Below are 18,549 nucleotides of genomic sequence, written 5' to 3'. Positions count from 1 at the left end.
GATGAACCTAGAAACCATCATTCTCAGCAAACCAACACAAGAACAGAAAATCAAACACCACGTATTCTTACTTATAGGCAGGTGTTGAACAATGAGAACACATGGACACAGGGAGGGGAGTATCACACACTGGGGTCTGTTGTGTGGGCCTAGCAGAGGGACAGCATTGGGTTGGGAGGTTGGGCAGGGATAACATGGAGAGAAATGCCAGATATAGTTGACAGGGGATGAAGGCAGCAAACCACACTGCCATGTATGCACCTATGCAACAATACTACATGATCTGCACATGTACACCAGAGCCTAATGTACAATAAAAATAAAAATGAAAAAGCAAAAATAAATATGCAGGGCCAAGATTATCACTGGCAATATCCCAGAACTCAAATATGAGTCTGAGACCATCCCTGGTGCCATAGTAAGTTGAAAGGTATGAGCAAACAGAGAAAAAGATTTCCCTATCTGTGATGCTCCTCCCTCAATCTGCCAGGCACCATTCATGGGAAAATTACCTCTAGACTCCTAGTTTTTACAATCAAAAAAGAATGATTGAGGTATACAGCCAGCTTCCCCACTATCTTGGTTTCCTTTCCAGGAAAACCATTCCTGCCTCAACCCACAAAAAACATTGTGGGTGACTGTAAAGGGATAAAACTCCTTAGGGCATCTATAAACAAAGAAGAGAGGTGGGACAATACCCTGCCTCACAAAATTGCTCTATATCTCAGCCAAAGGACATACCAAATCAGAGTGGCTGCTCAGTAACACCATGCTACAGAAGAGATGCTACATGGATTTTGTGGTCAAAAACTTCAAGAGAGCCTTACCACACAGCTGGGGTATCCCCTTTTGGACATTCCCATTTAAGATTGACAGTGCACTAATGGTTTGCTACAGCTAAGGAAACTGGTGCATAAGGCACCATGTAATGCTGAAAAGGAAGCAATCTAGGATTATGGGAACTCAAAAAACAATGGCAAAGAAACCCTAAGCAAATATACTCGAGAAAGATTTAAACAAGCCAGACAGTGAAGACTGGAATAAATAACTAATTATTCAATGCGAAGCCATAAAAATATATCTACAAAAAACAACAGCTAACTGGGAACGATGACTTCCCTAAATGGGCAAAGCAAGGAGCCAGTGATGAGACAGCAATGTGTGAGCTCTCACATTAAGAATTCAAAATAGTGAATCCTTTCCCCATTGCTTAGACCTAACACCATAAAAATCCTAGAAGAAAACCTAGGCAATATCATTCAGGACATAGGCATGGACAAGGACCTCATGACTAAAACACCAAAAGCAATGGCAACAAAAGCCAAAATTGATAAATGCCATCTAATTAAACTAAGGAGCTTCTGTACAGCAAAAGAAACTAACATTAGAGTGAACTGGAAACCAACAGAATGGGAAAAAATTTTTGCAATCTACCCACCTGACAAAGGACTGATATCCAGAATCTACAAAAAAATAAAACAAATTTTACAAGATAAAAAACGAAGAGTCCCATCAAAGAGTGGGCAAAGGATATGAACAGACACTTCTCAAAAGACAACATTTATGCAGCCAGCAATCATATGAAAAAAAGCTCATCATCACTGGTCATAAGATAAATGCAAAACAAAACCACAAGGAGATACCATCTCATGCCAGTTAGAATGGTGATAATTAAAAGATGTGGAGATACATCCTGGAGAGGGTGTGGAGAAATAGGAACACTTTTACAATGTTGGTGGGAGTGTAAATTAGTCCAACCACTGTGGAAGACATTGTGGCAATTCCTCAAGGATCTAGAATTAGAAATACCATTTAATTCAGCAATCCCATTACTGGGTTTATACCCAATGGAGTATAAATCATTCTAAAGACACATGAACACGTGTGGTTACTGCAGCACTGTTCACAATAACAAAGACTTGTAACCTACTCAAATGCCCATCAATGATAGACTGGATAAAGAAAATGTGGCACATATACACCATGGAATACTATGCAGCTATTAAAAAAAGGTTGAGTTCATGACCTTTGCAGGGACATGATGAAGCTGAAAACCATCATTCTCAGCAAACTGACACAAGAACACCCCATGTTCTCACTCATAAGTGGTTGTTAAACAATGAGAACACATAGACACAGGGAGAGGAACATCATACACTGGGGCCTGTTACCGGGTGAGGGAGTAGGGGAGGTACAGCAGGGGAGTGGCTGGCTAGGGGTGGGAAAGCATTAGGAGAAATACCTAATGTAGATGACAGGGTGTAGATGCAGCAAACCACCAGGGCATGTATATACGTATGTAAGAAACCTGCACATTCTGCACATGTGCCCCAGAACTTAAAAGTATAATTAAAAAATTCAATTAAAAATAATAAAATAATAAACAAAGAATTTGAAATAGCAGTTTTAAGAAAACTCTGTGAACTTCCAGGTAATACAGAAAATCAATTCAGGAATTCATCAGAAAACTTTAAAAAGATTGAAATAAAAAACAAATTCTAGAACTAAAAAACTTACTAGATGCTCTCAAAAGGGGCATGGATCAAGCAGAAGAAAGAATAAGTGAGCTCTAAGATAGCTATTTCAAAATACACAATGAAAGATAAATGAGAAAAAAAGAATGGAGAATATTTACAGAATGTAAAGAATAATCTTAAAGAACAAGTAACAGTCATTGGTATTTAAGAAGAAGCCAAGAAAGAGTAAGAGTAGAAAGCTAATTCAAGGAAATAGTAACCCCAAATTTTCCAAATCTAGAGAAACAAAGATGTAAATATCATGCACAGGGAGGTAAGAGATCACCAAACAGATTCATCCTAAATAAGACTACCTCAAGGCATGTAATAATAAAACACTCAAAGGTGGAGAGCAAAAAGAAGATTCTAAAAGCAGCAAGTAAAAAGTAAATAACATATAAAGGAGCTCTGACTTGTCTGACAACAGGCTTCTCAGAGGACAGTATACAGGCCAGGAGGGAGCAGGATGATATATTCACATATTGAAAGGGCTAAAAGTAAAAAAAAAAAAAAAAAAAAAAAAAAAAACCTACTAAATGAGAATGCGGTAACCAGAAAAGCTTTCCTTCAAACATAAAGGGGAGATAAAGCCTTTCCCAAACAAATAAAAGCTGAGAAAATTCATTACCACTGGACCTGTCTTATAAGAAATGCTAAATGGAGTTCTTTACTCTGAAAGAAAAAAATGCTAACCTGCAAAAAAAAAAAAAAAATTAAAGGCATAAAACTCACTGGGAATAGTGAGTACACAGACTAACAGTACGAATACTGTAATTGTGCTGTGTAGTCTACTCATGTCTTCAATATAAGGACTGAAAAATAAATCTGCCAAAAATAATAACTATAGCAACTTGTTAAGCAATAGGCAATAAAGGTGTAAATTAGGACAAAAATGACAAAATGTATCAAGGGTGTAGTTAAAGTACAGACTTTTAAAGTCATTTGTTTATAACTTTTTATTTATTTGTGACCAAAATAAAATTGCCATCTGTTAAAAATTAGTAGTAGTCTTGGTAAGATGTTTTTGTTAAGTCTCATGGTAAACCACACAGCAAAACCCATAATAGATACAGTGAAAATAAATAGCAACAAATTAAAACATAATGCCAAAGAAAACTCCATGAACTTACAGATAACACAGAAAATCAATTCAGGAATTCATCAGAAAACTTTAGAAAGATTGAAGAAAAAAACAAAGTGTAGAACGAAAAAATTTATTAGATGCTCTCATCTAGTTAGTTTTTTAGTTCTAGAATCTGGGGGGGAAAGAGTGACAAAAACAAAAAACAAGTAGCAAAACTGCAGAAGTCTTTATCTATTAATAACAATGACTATAAATAGTTTTTTTAATTAAAAAAGAGTGGATGAATGATTTTAAATTAAAAAGGAACCAACTATATGCTGCCTACAAGGCTAACTTCACCTATAAAGGAACACAGACTGAAAGTGAAGGGATGGAAAAAGATATTTCATGCTAATGGAAGGCATAAAAAAGCAATAGTAATATTTATATTTGATTAAATAGACTGCAAGTATAAAAGACAAAGAAGGCTTTTATGTAATAATAAAGAAAGCAATTCCAGAGGATATAGCTATTATACATACATATGCACCTTACACTGGAGCACCCAAATATTAATAAAGCAAATATTAATAGATCAAAAGAGAAAGACTGCAATACAAGACCCTACTCTCAGTAAGGGATAGATTTGACAAAAATCAACAAAGAAACTAAAGATCAGTTACACTCTAGACCAAATGACCTAACCAATCTTCACAGAACATGTGGTCCAACTGCCAGAGAATACACATTTATCTAATAAGCACATGGAATATTATCTGAGATATATGTTATACTACAAAAACGTCTCAACAAATTAAAGAAGTAGAAATCACATCTAATATCTTTTTTATTACAATTAAATAAAACTAGAAATCATTAACAGGGAATTCTGGAAACTACACAAACACACAAAAACAAAACATGCTCTCGAACGATCGATTAAATGAAGAAATTGAGAAAGCAATGAAAATATTTTTTGAAACAAATGAAAATGAAAACACAAGATGCTAAAAATCATATATGCTAATTCTGTACTAAGAGGAAAGTTTATAGTAATAAACAGTTACATCATAAAAGCATAAGATTAAAAATAATAATAATAATGACCTCAAAAAACTAGGAAAGGAAGAACAAGCCAAACCCCAAATTAGTGAAAGATAATGAAGTATCAAAGATTGAGCAGAAATAAAAGACATTGAGATTACAAAATTACAAAAGATAAAACAAAACCAAAATTGACTAACCTTTAGCTAGACTAAGAAAAAAAGAGGAAAGATCTAAACAAAGTCAGAAATAAAAAGGGGGACAAAGCAAGTGGTACCATGGAAACACAAAGGATTATTACATACTATGAACAACTACAGGTCAACAAATAGGTAAACTTGGAAGAAATAAATCCACACATTTAAAGCCAAAGCATTTTAGACAAAGTCACCAAGAAAATATATTGTGAAAACAGCTTCAATAAATGGTGCTGGAACAACTTAATATCCATACGCAGAAGGATAAAAATAGGCCCCTATCTCTCACTATATACAAAAATCAGCTCAAAGTAGGTTAAAGACATCAATCTAAGACCTAAAACTATATAACTAACAAAAAGAAACATAAAAGAAACACTTCAAGACATTGGCCTGGGGAAAGATATCTTAAGCAGGACTGAAAAGCACAGGAAACAAAAGTAAAACTAGACAAATGGGATCACATCAAGTTAAAAAGCTTCTGCACAGCACAGGACATAATCAACTTTGTGAAGATATATCCTAAAATATAAGAGAAAATATTTTCAAACACCACCCAACAAAGGATTAGAATCAAAAATACATAAGAAATCCAAATTAATAGCAAAAACAAACTAATCCTATTAAAAATTAGCAAAAAAATCTGAACAGACTTTTTTTTTTTTTTTTTTTGTTTTGTTTTGTTTTTTGTTTTTTGGAGACGGAGTTTCGCTCTTGTTACCCAGGCTGGAGTGCAATGGCGCGATCTCGGCTCACCGCAACCTCCGCCTCCTGGTGAACAGACATTTTTTAAAGGAAGACACACAAATGACCAACAGATGTATAAAAATTGTTCAACATAAGTAATGAGGAGAATGCAAATTAAAACCAAAATCAAATCATCTCCCACAGTAAAATGGCTTTTATAAAAAACAGGAAAAGTAAGAATTGCTGATAAATATGTAGAGAACACATTTCTAGCCTGTGGGTGGGAATGTAAATTAGTATAGTCACTATAGAAAACAGCATGGGGTTTCTTACAAAACTTAAAATGCAACTATCATTCTATCTAGCCGTCCTACTGCTAGGTATATATTCAAAAGAAAGAAAATCAGTGTATCAAAGAGATATTTGCACTCCCATTTTTTATTATAGCCCTATTCACACTAACCAATATATGGAATCAACCTAAGTGTCCCCCAATGAATGAAGAAAATGTACGTATACACAACAGAATCTTATTCGGCTATTAAAAATACGAAACTTTTGTCATTTACAACAACATAGATGGAACTGGAGGTCATGTTAATTGAAATAAGCTGAGCACAGAAAGACAAGATACAGTTGTTTGCATTCATATGTGGGAACAAATAAAGTGGACCTCATAAAGGTACAGAGATGCTTGGTGGTTAGCAGAAGCTGAGAACAGTAGACAGAAGAGGGATATGAAAAGAGGTTGCTCCATGAGTACAAAAATACAGTAAATAGAAGGAATAATATCAAGTGCTCCACAGCAGAGAAGGATGGTTACAGTTTAAAATAATTTTTGTGTAGTTCAAAATACCTGGAGAAGAGTGAACTTCCCAACATAAAAAGAGGATAAATATTTGGGGTTATGATGTACCAATTGCCCTGGTTTTACTATTACACTTTGCATGAATGTATTAAAATATCACATGTACCTCCAAAATATGTACAGCAATTATGCTGTACAGCAATTACGCAGTACATGCTTTGGAGGTACATGTAATATTACAACAGTGAAAAAGTCACTGTGACTAACCCTGTCAACAAGGCTGTAATGTCAAAAATGTGAATAATTATTAGGTAAAACTTGTAACATTTTGGGAAAATATATATAAAAATCTTACAAATTAAGAAACAAAGTGACACAATTTAGATATTTGTTCCCGCCCAAATTTCATGTTGAAAGGTAGCCTCCAGTCTTGAGGTAGGACCTGGTCAGAAATGTTTGGATCATAGGGGCAGATCCCTCATCAATGAGTTGAGCCATCCCCTTCATAATAAGTGAGCTCTTGTTCTGATTTCGTATGATATCTGGTATTTCAAAAGTATGTGGCACCTCCCCTCCTACTTCCTGTCTTGCTTTTTCTTTTGCCATGTGACATGCCTACTCTCCGCTTCACCTTTCACTGTAAGTAAAATCTCCCTGAGGCTTCACTAGAAGCCAAATAGATGCCAGGACCATGTTTCCTCTATAGCCTGCAGAACTGTGAGTCAATTAAATCTCTTTTCTTTATAAATTGCCCAGTCTCAGGTAATAACAATTTATAGTCTTTATAGCAATACAGGAATGACCTAATACACAAACTGTACACCACAACAGATAAACTCAAAGAAAACCATACTCAGATGCATCATAATTTTAATCTTGATAACTAAAGGCAAGTAAGTCTTGGGACCACCCAGAGATGAATGCCACATTATCTAGTGGAAAAAACAGTAATTCAAAAGACAGTAAATTTCTTGTCAGAAACCACAGAGGTTGGAAGATAAGAAAAACTATTATTTAAATGTTGACACACACAAAAAGTTGTCATCACTGCTTTATTCCATACCCTGTAAAAACATTCTTCAGAAAAGGTGAAATGCAGATATTCTCAGATTAAGGAAAATTAAGACATTTTAGTTCCTGCCCTAAAAAATACTAAAAGAAGTACTTTTGATGGAAACAAAGTACTGATACCAGAAGGAAATCTGGAACTTTGGGGAAGCTGGCAATGCAAGAGAAATTGTAAATATCTGGATAAATAAAATAAACTATTTTCTCTTATTAATTTCCTTCAATATATTTTTATTATTAGAAACCAAAAGATAAAGTTGGTGCCAAAGTAATTGCAGATTTTTTCACATTACTTTCAATGTCAAAAATCTATAAAAAGCCAGACAGGTTATATTTAATTTCTAAAGCAACCAGTAAAAGATAACCAAAAACATATAGTCAAAATCACAACTGGTAAAATAGAATGCTAAAAAAATTTTCAATTAATATAGTATAAAATTGATGTAAAATAAAGCAGGAAAGGAGGGAGGGAAGTGGAACAAAATGAAAGGAAACAAATAGAAAGCAAATAATAATAGAATACCTAAATAAAACATAACAAATGATCACATTTCATGTAAATGATCTAATCACATGTAAGGGGGTGTGCATCACATCTGTGGACCCCAGGTATTCAACATTCTATATTATCTATATCTAATCTTTACCCATCTGATATATATATATAGATAGATAGATAGATAGATAGATATAGATATAGATATGTATGTATGCTAGCTAAACATATATATATATATGTTTAGCTAGCAGAATTCATCTTACCATTCTACAGAGGAACTTGGCCCAGGGAAGCAAGTGCTCCTATCCTGTCTCTACTTGAAAGTACCTGTCTTTCCTTAAATTTTGGATTAGTTGGTCCAATAGCCTCAGTTATCAGGATCAGTAAAATTGGAAATTTGCAAGTTATGTAGAATTTCTTGTGTTGTAGTGGTGGATATTTTTTGTGTGGGAGTGATGCCCTTCCTAGATTTCTACATCCCAAATGCAAGCCCTATTATCTGAATAAAATATTTGGCAAGCATAACCCTGGCTCCTACTCTCCAATTTTATGAAGTACCTACCTACTAAAATAATTATATTAATCTTAAAATAATTAATTCATGTCTACAAATTGATTTGCTCTCTGAAGGAAAGCCACGTTTTAACAAAAGATCTTGATTTCTAGGTTAGGTATTGTAAAGTGGGCTGAGGAAATAATGCTTAGGTAAAAAATGTTTGTATTAAAATTGGTTATGTGCTAATGTAATAGGTCTGACTTCACTTTTTATGTTTAATGACTAATACCTTTTATATCTCACCAGTCTCTCTTCCCCTCTGCCCCACAATTGTCAAGCTGATAAGAAAACCTTTGGCACTGGAAAGGGGATTCAAATGACGCAACTTCCTTGTCAAAATGCACCAGAGCTCTCACCCAAGCCATACCCCTAACCATACTAGAACTCTTTAGCCATTTTTAGACTTACTTCGGAGATCTGCACTGCTCTTCCCAGAAAAGCATAAATTATGTAAGAAATAAACCTTTTACTACCCTCTGGGTGTGTGTGCGATATCATGTCTCAACATCTGAACCAAATTTTGAGCGTGGCCCATCCTTGTATTTCAGGGTTGATTCAACAGCTAATTTGCACATCGATTTAAGCCTGTATTACGGCCAGGAATTTTGGGATATTTGCAAATATGTCATACAATATTTATGAAAATATTTTTGTTTAGGCTATAAACAAGAAGAAATAGTTATATAAAGAAATTGAAATAGGTTTTCACAAGTTCACTCCTATTTTTGGATATTTCTGCTCTGATGACTCTGACAGTTAAGGTGAACAATTTAATGCTGTGAGTACTTAAGGACATATCATAAACTTGGCGTATCAGACCAAGTATGAGGAGGAAATAGATAGGACCTTCAAGGTAATATAGGGAGTGTTTAATGGAGCGCATATTAGCAAAGTAATAGGCAAGGGGAAAGAAAAACAAAAGAGAGCTCAGTACTGGGCAGCAACAGTATAAGTCAGTATCATTCTTTGACCTGAAGATTCAGGGGAAGGACAGTTAGCAAAAGATTCAGAACAAGAAGGCTTGATGGAGACAGTATGAGGCTGAGAGTTTTGATGGGGGTACATAGCCAGTTTAAGATGACCATGTAGACAGAAAGCCAAGAGAAAGAATACGTGGGTATCACTCCTCTCTCCCACTGATCTTCTGCAGGTGACTCTTCTCTCATGGCCCTTGCCAAAATTCAGCTGAAAGCCAGAAAGCAAAGGAACCTATTAATGCCATCCATGCATGTCAGCATGGAGCTGGCTGAAAATGAATAGAACGGAGATCTGGAGGTCAAAGGAAAGATGGTCAGCACGCTGGAGCTTCTTAATGCTCTAAGTAATATCACTAATCTGCTTTCAAAATTGTTATTCTTTTCAGTAGAAAGATGTATTCTTTGTTTTTTTTTTTTTTTTTTTTTTTTTGGGACGGAGTTTCACTCTTGTTACCCAGGCTGGAGTGCAATGGCGCAATCTCGGCTCACCGCAACCTCCGCCTCCTGGGTTCAGGCAATTCTCCTGCCTCAGCTTCCTGAGTAGCTGGGATTACAGGCACGCTCCACCATGCCCAGCTAATGTTTTGTATTTTTTTTTAGTAGAGACGGGGTTTCACCGTGTTGACCAGGATGGTCTCGATCTCTTGACCTTGTGATCCACCCGCCTCGGCCTCCCAAAGTGCTGGGATTACAGGCTTGAGCCACCGCGCCCGGCCTTCTTTGGTTTTACCATACATAGAAATAACAATATGCTTCATGTCTCTCACAACTTCTGGAAAATTTCCCTAATTAATTCTCAACACATTCATGTGTATTACACATCTAATGTCCTTAACCGATATTGTATGTGTGTGTTTTTTGAGGTTAATCATCTCCTCACTATATGGTGCAAAAGACAACAGTTCTGAAAGTCATCCCATATCTTCTTAAGGTATGATTTTTTCATCAATTTTGAACTATGGATAGTTGTGTCTATACTACACTGCAAAAGATACATTACTTTTAATGTCATCCCACATCTCTAACTAGAGTAATTTCATTACCTGGTTACATTAATTGTTTCTGGAATTCTTCTATAATACTGAAATATTACCAAGGACATACAATCGAAATAATTTTGAGCACAGTATTTCTGTTTATTAATACTAGTGGAGTATTTTATATTAAAATATTTTTAAATAAACATTGGCCAGATAAGGAATTTGTATCCATACTCTATAAATAAAACATGATGGATTATGTTAATTACTTTTTCTCAGAAAAAGAAATTCATTTTTACTAAGCACTCTCATGAATATTTTCAGAAGTAAGGTAGAGCAACATTAGATTTACTTAACTTTCTGGTCTTTATAACCATATTCAAGCTCTCCACAGTAGTGAAATCAGTGTCTAATACTCTGATATTATCTTTTGCTAAATAGTGTGTCCTGGCAAAGGTAGGTTCTGGCTGTTAAGAAAGAAATATTTTATGTTGTCTCATCCATCTCAATGAGATTGTGCTACAGTGCAAAATAAGTATTAAACAATAGACAATGGAAAAATTACTGTGTTCATTAAGAAATCTTAAAAATTTAAATTTTTCATTGTTATAAAACCTAAAAACAGATTTTTTTTAAAAGAACACATATGAAGTTATATGTTTTTGAAAAGGAAACAAAGTTTGTGAAAAGTTTTATTCCCTTTCCCCAAATCTAGTTTTTATCATAGCTACTATTATACCTAGACATTAGGCTGCAATATTAACAAAAATACCAGCATTAAAACAGATGATGGAAAATTAAAATTCTATGAGAATAAATACCTAATTTCATGGAATTTGCAATCTAAAAGTAAATAAAGACATTTGGAAGATTGTTCCTGAGCAGTGGCAGAGTAATCACAAAATACAACATCACTCAAAAATGACAGCATGTGTTTTATTAAAGTCACTGCTTTCCTATTGTATACTCTTATTTTTTTTTTTACTAAAAGCTAAATTTAAGTAAAATATTTATTATTTATTAATGTGGGCTTTGACCACTAAATATAAAACCTCTGACAGTGATCAAGAAACCTGTGCTTAGCCATTCACCAAAATAACAGAAAAAGTATAGGGTTCTGAAAACTTGTACATAATTTAAAATTTCTAGAAAATAAAGTTGGTGTCATTTGTATAAAAGTTGAGTGTAGCAAGTTTATAAAGTGCATAATGTTAAAAATGATCACATAAATAACTGCACTCAACTTTTTAAATTAAACAATAAAAACAATAAATTGAAAATAGTTCAGGTATGAAAAGGCATAATGGAAAGGGGTGATAAAAAAAGACTATGGGTTTGTCATAGATGGCTCTTATTATTTTGAAGTATGTTACTGCAATGCCTTGGTGAAGGATTTTATCAGGAAGGAGTAGTGGATTTTCTCAGTTTTTGTGCTTCTATTGAGATGATCATATGGTTTTGTTTTTAATTTTGTATGTATGGTGAATAACAATTATTGTTTGCATATGTTGAACCAATCTTGCATCCCAGGAACAAGGCCTGCTCAATTATAATGAATTAACTTTTTGATGTGCAGCTAGATTGAGTTTGATAGTATGTTTTTAAGGATTTTTGTGTCTATGTTCATCAGGGATATTGGTCTGTGGTTTTCTTTTCTCTTTGCGTCTTTGCCACATTTCAGTATCTGGATGATACTCATTTCACAGAATCAGGTACGGAGAAATCCCTCTTCCTTGACTTTTTTGGAATAGTTTCAGTAGGAAACTATTGTATGTCTGGTAGAATTCAGCTGTTAATCCATCAGGTCTAGTGCTTTTTTTGGTTGGTAGGTTTTTCATTGCTAATTCAATTTTGGAATTCATCGTTGAGTTCCATTTTCTTTCTTACATCATACCAAACAGGCAAAAGCAAGAAGCATTATCCCTAAGAACTAGAACAAGACGAGGATTTCAACTCTCATGACTCCTATTCAACATAGTTCTAGATTGCTCTTAGCCAGAGCAATCAGGCAATACAGAGAAGTGAGTCATTTGAACAGGAAAATTGGAAATCAAATAATCTCTCTTCACTGACAATATGATTATTTATCTAGAAAACCCCAAAAGCCCACCAAAAAGCTCCTAGAACTGATAAATGACTTCACTAAAATTTCAGTATACAAATTCAATGTATGAAAATCAGTATCATTTTTATACACCAATAACGTTCAAGCTGAGAGCCAAATTAAGAAAGCAGTCCCGTTTACGCTAGCCACAAATAAATGAAAACACCTAAAAATACATCTAACAAAAATGAAATATCTCTACATGAAAAACTTGTGAGTAAAATACTTCTGAAAGAAACAATAGATGACACAAACAGAAAAGCACTCCATGCTCATGGATCAGAAGAATCAGTATCATTAAAATGACCATACTGCTCAAAGCAATCTATGGATTCAGTGCTATTCCTGTCAAACTACCAACATAATTTTTCTCAGAATTAGAAAAAAACTATTCTAAAATTCAAATGGAACCAGAAAAAAAGTCCAAATAGCTAAAGCAATCCTAAGCAAAAAGCAAAACTGGGGATATCACATTACCCAACTTCAAACTATACTACAAGGCTACAAACCACACTACAAGTAACCAAAACAGTATGGTACTGGTACAAAAACTGTTATACAGACCACTGGAATAGAATAGAAAACCCAGGAATAAAGTCCTGCATCTACAACCAACTGGTATTCAACAAAGTTGACAAAAATAAGCAACAGGGAAAGGACTCCCTATTTAAATGGTGCTAGTAAAACTGACTAACCATATGCAGAAGAATGAAACTGGAACCCTACTTCTCACCATATACAAAAATTAACTCAAAATTGATTAAAGACTTAAATTTAAGACCTCAATCTATAAAAATCCTAGAACAAAACCTAGGAAATATTCTTTTGAACAATGACCCAGGCAAAGACTTTATGACTAAGTCCTCAGAAGCAACTGCAACTAAAAAAAAATTGACAAGTTGAACCTAATTAGACTAAAAAGCTTATCCACGGCAACAGAAACTATCAACAGAGCAAATAAGAGAGCCAGCAGAATAGGAGAAAATATTTTCAAATTATGCATCTGAGAAAGAATAACCAGAATATATAAGGATCTTAAATCAACAACAACAAAAAAATTTAAAAGTTGGCAAAAGATATGAACACACTTAAAAAAAAAAGACGCAAAAGCAGCCAACAAACATATGAAAAAAATGCTTAACATCATTAATCACCAGAGAAACACAAATGACAACCACAGTGAGATACCATCTCACATCAGTCAGAATGGCAATTATTAAAAAGTCAAAAAACAATATATGTTGGCAAGACTGTGAAGAAAAGGGAACGCTTATACACTATTAGTGGGATGTAAATTAGTTCATCATCTGTGAAAAGAGTTTGATGATTTCTCAAAGAACTAAACATAGAGCTAATATTCAGCTTGGCAATTCCATTACTGGGTATATACCCAAAGGAAAATAAACCGTTCTATCATAAAGACACATGCGCACATACATTCACAGCAGCAGCATTCACAATAGCAAAGACATGTAGTCAACCTAGGTGTCCCTCAACAGTGGACTGGATGAAGAAATGTGGTACATAAACAACATGGAATAATATGGAACCATAAAAAATAACAAAATCACAGCCTTTGCAGCAACATGAATCGAGGTGGAGGTCATTATCCTATGTAAATTAATGCAAAAACAGAAAACTAATTATTGCATGCTCTCACTTATAACTGGAAGTTGCCCTGGCTACACACAGACATACAACTGGGAAAAACAGACACTGAGCACACCAAAAGGAGCACGGGAGGAGTGAGGGCAAATTTTCCATGTATTAGTACATGGAAAATTTATGTTATTAAGTAAACGAAGCAAAATACAAAATAATGGGTTTCATCTAGGGTTAAATTTACTTGGCAATACTTACTAAAAATATAGGCTACTGTCCTCACCATCTCAGAACTACTCAATCAGAAATTCAGGGGACAAGGCCTAGAATTCTGCATTTTTAATACCGCTGATAGCTCTGAAGTGTATAAACAATTCATAAATGAAATCTGATTATGTAATATGACATATACCTTAGAAAATTTAAAAATTATGCACTTGGATAATATTCATTTTAGTCTCAGATCATCATACTATCTTTCAAGTTAAAAGAAGATCTGATGCAGCCCCATCAATGGTGTAGGGAATCTATCAAATTATTTCTACTCTACCAAATAGCAAGAAGTTTAAAAATTCTTTTAAATCTAGTTATTCTAGAAGTGGTACACAGTTACTGCCTTGGGGTTGTTTTTGTAAATGGCAGTGATTCTGTTAATGTGAGAAAGAGACAGAGAACGCATAGAAGATGAATTGTATTGGTGGTGATGATGGAATCACAACAGCTCAATTAAAAATCAAGATCAGCTCAATAATTTGTGGAGTTCAGAGCAAAATGAAAATGTGGCATTTTTGTTTAAAAGTTATGAAGAGTGTTAAGACAGCAACAGCACAGCATTAAACCAAGCATGGAGCCCTTCTAAGTATAGGGTCTTTTGTGACTTCACAGGTTGCACGCTCATTAAGCTGGTTCTGCACTTAATGCTGTAAGAGCAAGTTGACATTTAGAAAATAATTGTGGTCTCAGCTTTTCATACACTTACTATCATTTTTTGGAACCAAGAGCTCTGAGCAAGACTGTGAATAAGTCTTTATAAAGGATGTTCATTTTTCAAGTGCTCTTTCCTCAGGTGACCTAATTAGTATATATTTTTTTCAAACCTAAAGCATTTCTTGCATGGTGATTTAAATTCATCCCATGGAAATTTCTTGCTTCTGTAAATAAGCTTTTAAAAATATTTTAATGTCTCCATATAGTAAAATCTTTGTGAAATAATAAACATTTATGAGGCTAATGCCAAACATACATTTTAGAAATACCTAAAGTATCTGAGTATCTTTTATCTAAAATATAAAAGCCATTTTAGCCAGTTGTTATTTTTTATTAATTTTCAATTATTCTAGGAAACAAAGAATATTTTTATCTCACAGAATTATTTATCCTGAGAGGTTCAAAGTTTTGAACCTTGGAACAACTCTAATTTTCTCAAACCCCTTTCACTATCAGATTCCCTCTAGTGGAAAGAGAAGTAGTTTCTTTTTCGCCATGCTGTAATGTTATTGGTAAAGTTTTCCTATTTGAACTGTTTTATGACTGGTAGCACATCATGCTGTCTTTTGAGTAATGATGAAGGGGTGTATTAAATGTTTAAGTCCTTTTATAATCCTTCTGAATTTAGATCTTACAAAAAATAAGATAATGAGGTTTGGCTCTCACAAAATATGTACTTTATCAGCTCCTCTCCCATCCAATGCATGTTTGGTATAAGACTGGAAGAACAAGTCTTTTTTTTTTTTTTTTTTTTTTTTTAATTAACTGTAATGGACATTACTATATCCCTAAGTATTCGAGGAGAGTCTTAGCTCATGGACATGTACAATGGAGTCACTTACATTAAACCTTAAGCCACATGTTTAAATTCTCACTGTTAACAGAATGGTCCTGGGTCTGTGTATTGCAGTATGTTCTAGTTATTTCTTAAAGATTTAATTCAGCAGGAGTATTCTGTGTGAGTTTATTATTGTTTCTGATTTTGTTTTTTATCAACTTTAGTTATAGTAAAGACAATTTCTAAAGCTCTAAATTTAAATAACATGAAAACATCCTTACAGTAAACCTATAAAATGATTATCATTTCCCCTGCACTGAAGAAGAAAAATACTCAGAGAATAACATGATCTTCAGTAAGGTGACAATAATTTTCTTGAACCTGATTCTTCACCTTCCAAATCCCATGATTATTATCCACACACCACTGAGGTCCAGCATGTAAGTGTATAATGCTCCATACTCACCATAAGCTTCCCTCTCCTACGCCTTATAGCTATACATGTTTCACTAGCTTCATCATATTTCCTCATCAACACGCATTTGCTGCCCCATGAGGAACTGGTTAGTTCATTTTATACATCATTGATCTGATACTTTTACTTTTTATTTATGCCCATTTATTATTGCCTTCTTCAAAGTCCAAGCAAGTTTTTCCTCTGGAAATAGTCTCTAAATCTAAACCACACGTAGTTCTGTTAACACAAAATGATATGGTTTGTATTAAGTGCCAGAGTAGCAGTTAGTTCTATTAGAAGGAAAATGACTAGAGGCAGAGAAACCCATCTATGACTTACAAGTCATGTGATATTTTACAGTATATATTCGAGTTTTCTCAACCATTAGAGAGCTAATAACTATCACATGGAGTTTTGTAAAGATTAAAGAAATTATAGCTACAACACCAACTATAATAATTAACAGTTGGTAAGTCATTAAAATATCATTTCCTTTTTATAGGTCTATTCATACATCAATTCTATAATCTACATAATATATGCATTTTAATGACCTGTTATCTTCAGCGCTTTAACGATTAATTGTTTTGGGTAATTCGTGTTTTTCTAGGAATCTGTCCATTTTATCTAAGTTCTAATGTGTTGGTATAAAGTGGTTCATAACATTCCCTTTAAGTCTTTTAATTCTGGAAAAGTCCATAAATATGTCTCTGCTCTTATTTTTGATGATAATTTTTGCCTTCTCTATTTTTTCTGTGGTCAGCCTATCTAAAGGAGTAACGATTTTGTTAATTTTTTTGATAAATAACTTTTGTTTTCAATATTTTTTTCTTTGTTCTCTAATTTACTGATTTATGCTCTACTCTTATATTCTTATTCTGAGTTTGTTTTGCTTTCCTTTTAATAGGTATTTAAAGTGGAAACTTAGATTAATGGTTTTCTGTTTGGCTTTTAGTAGATTGGCTCTAATTTCTCTACACGTAGTTCCCTTTGTGTTTACCCTACCAGGGATTCTTTCAGGATCTTGAATCAATAGGGTAATTTTTAAAAAACAACAAATTTTGGAAGTTTTTAGGCATTTTTTCAAATAGTTTTTCCAGCACTGTTTTATTACTTTTGTAATAACAGCAGGCTGCAACTTTTCATATGCATGTTGAGATGCTTACGGCAGCATGACAAGTTTCTCAGGCTCTGTGTATTGTATTTCTATTGCTATTTCAATTTTTATCTTTTTTTCTATTTCCTGAATTGGAAACCTATGGTTCTGTCTTCAAATTCATTGATTATTTCTTCTGACATCTAAAATCTTTTGTTGTGTCTATCTACTAATTTTTTTTATTTTATATATTTTCAAGTCTATAATTTTCACATTCTTTTTTATAGATTGTATTTTACTATCTTTTATTTATTTGAATTTTTATGTATTTTACTTATTTCAGTTAGTTTCTATTAGCTTCATTTCCTGAAAATGGGTCATACTTTCCTGGGGTTTTTTTTGTATATTTAATATTATGTTTTTTTTTTAAAAACAGACATTTTAGAAAATATGTTGTAGCCATACTAGATTGTGATTTATTTTTCTGTGGACTGTGGTTTTGTTTGAGTAACTGCCTAGACTTAAACTTTGGAACCTGTCTCCCCCATGGTGTGCAGCTCCTTGTGTCTCTGCTCCATTATTATTATTTTTTTCAATATTTGTCTTACTTGTTAACCTGGCTTCTTAGAGATTATCCATGTGTATACACAGCTTAATGATCAGTCAATAATTTTGGCAAGATTATGTTCAACATCTTGGACCCTCTAAGTCTTCCTCACTCTACCAAATGATCTTTCTAAAGGGATGAAGAATGCAGGCAGAGTTGCAGACAATTTTCACATCTCCCTTTTTTTTTCACGTTTTACTGCAGTAGGTTGGTTCATTCTTGTGCGTGCATAGTATTTCAGTCAGCCTGGGGTGTGTGGGGAGTGTATCTCATCCTTCTGTGGCTTTTTCGTTTCTAAATACTCCCATTAAAAACATATATTGCTGGTCCGCTCCTCTCCTTAAAAGTCATCCCAGCTTTGGGATACCAATGTTACACATGTTTACCGTTTGTTCCTAATCTCATTCATCACTTTTGGATATCAAAAATGCCTGCCACCACCTCCAGATTTTAGTCCATCTCACTGGCAATGAAATTCTAGATTTTACTGAAAACTACATGCTGATGAAATTACCATTCTCAT

Source organism: Sapajus apella, unplaced genomic scaffold, assembly GCF_009761245.1.
Source record: "Sapajus apella isolate SASKATOON/1434 unplaced genomic scaffold, GSC_monkey_1.0 scaffold37, whole genome shotgun sequence".
In the NCBI taxonomy this organism is placed as follows: Eukaryota; Metazoa; Chordata; class Mammalia; order Primates; family Cebidae; genus Sapajus; species Sapajus apella.
The sequence above is the reverse complement of the archived record's forward strand: the minus strand, read 5'-3'. Positions refer to the sequence as shown.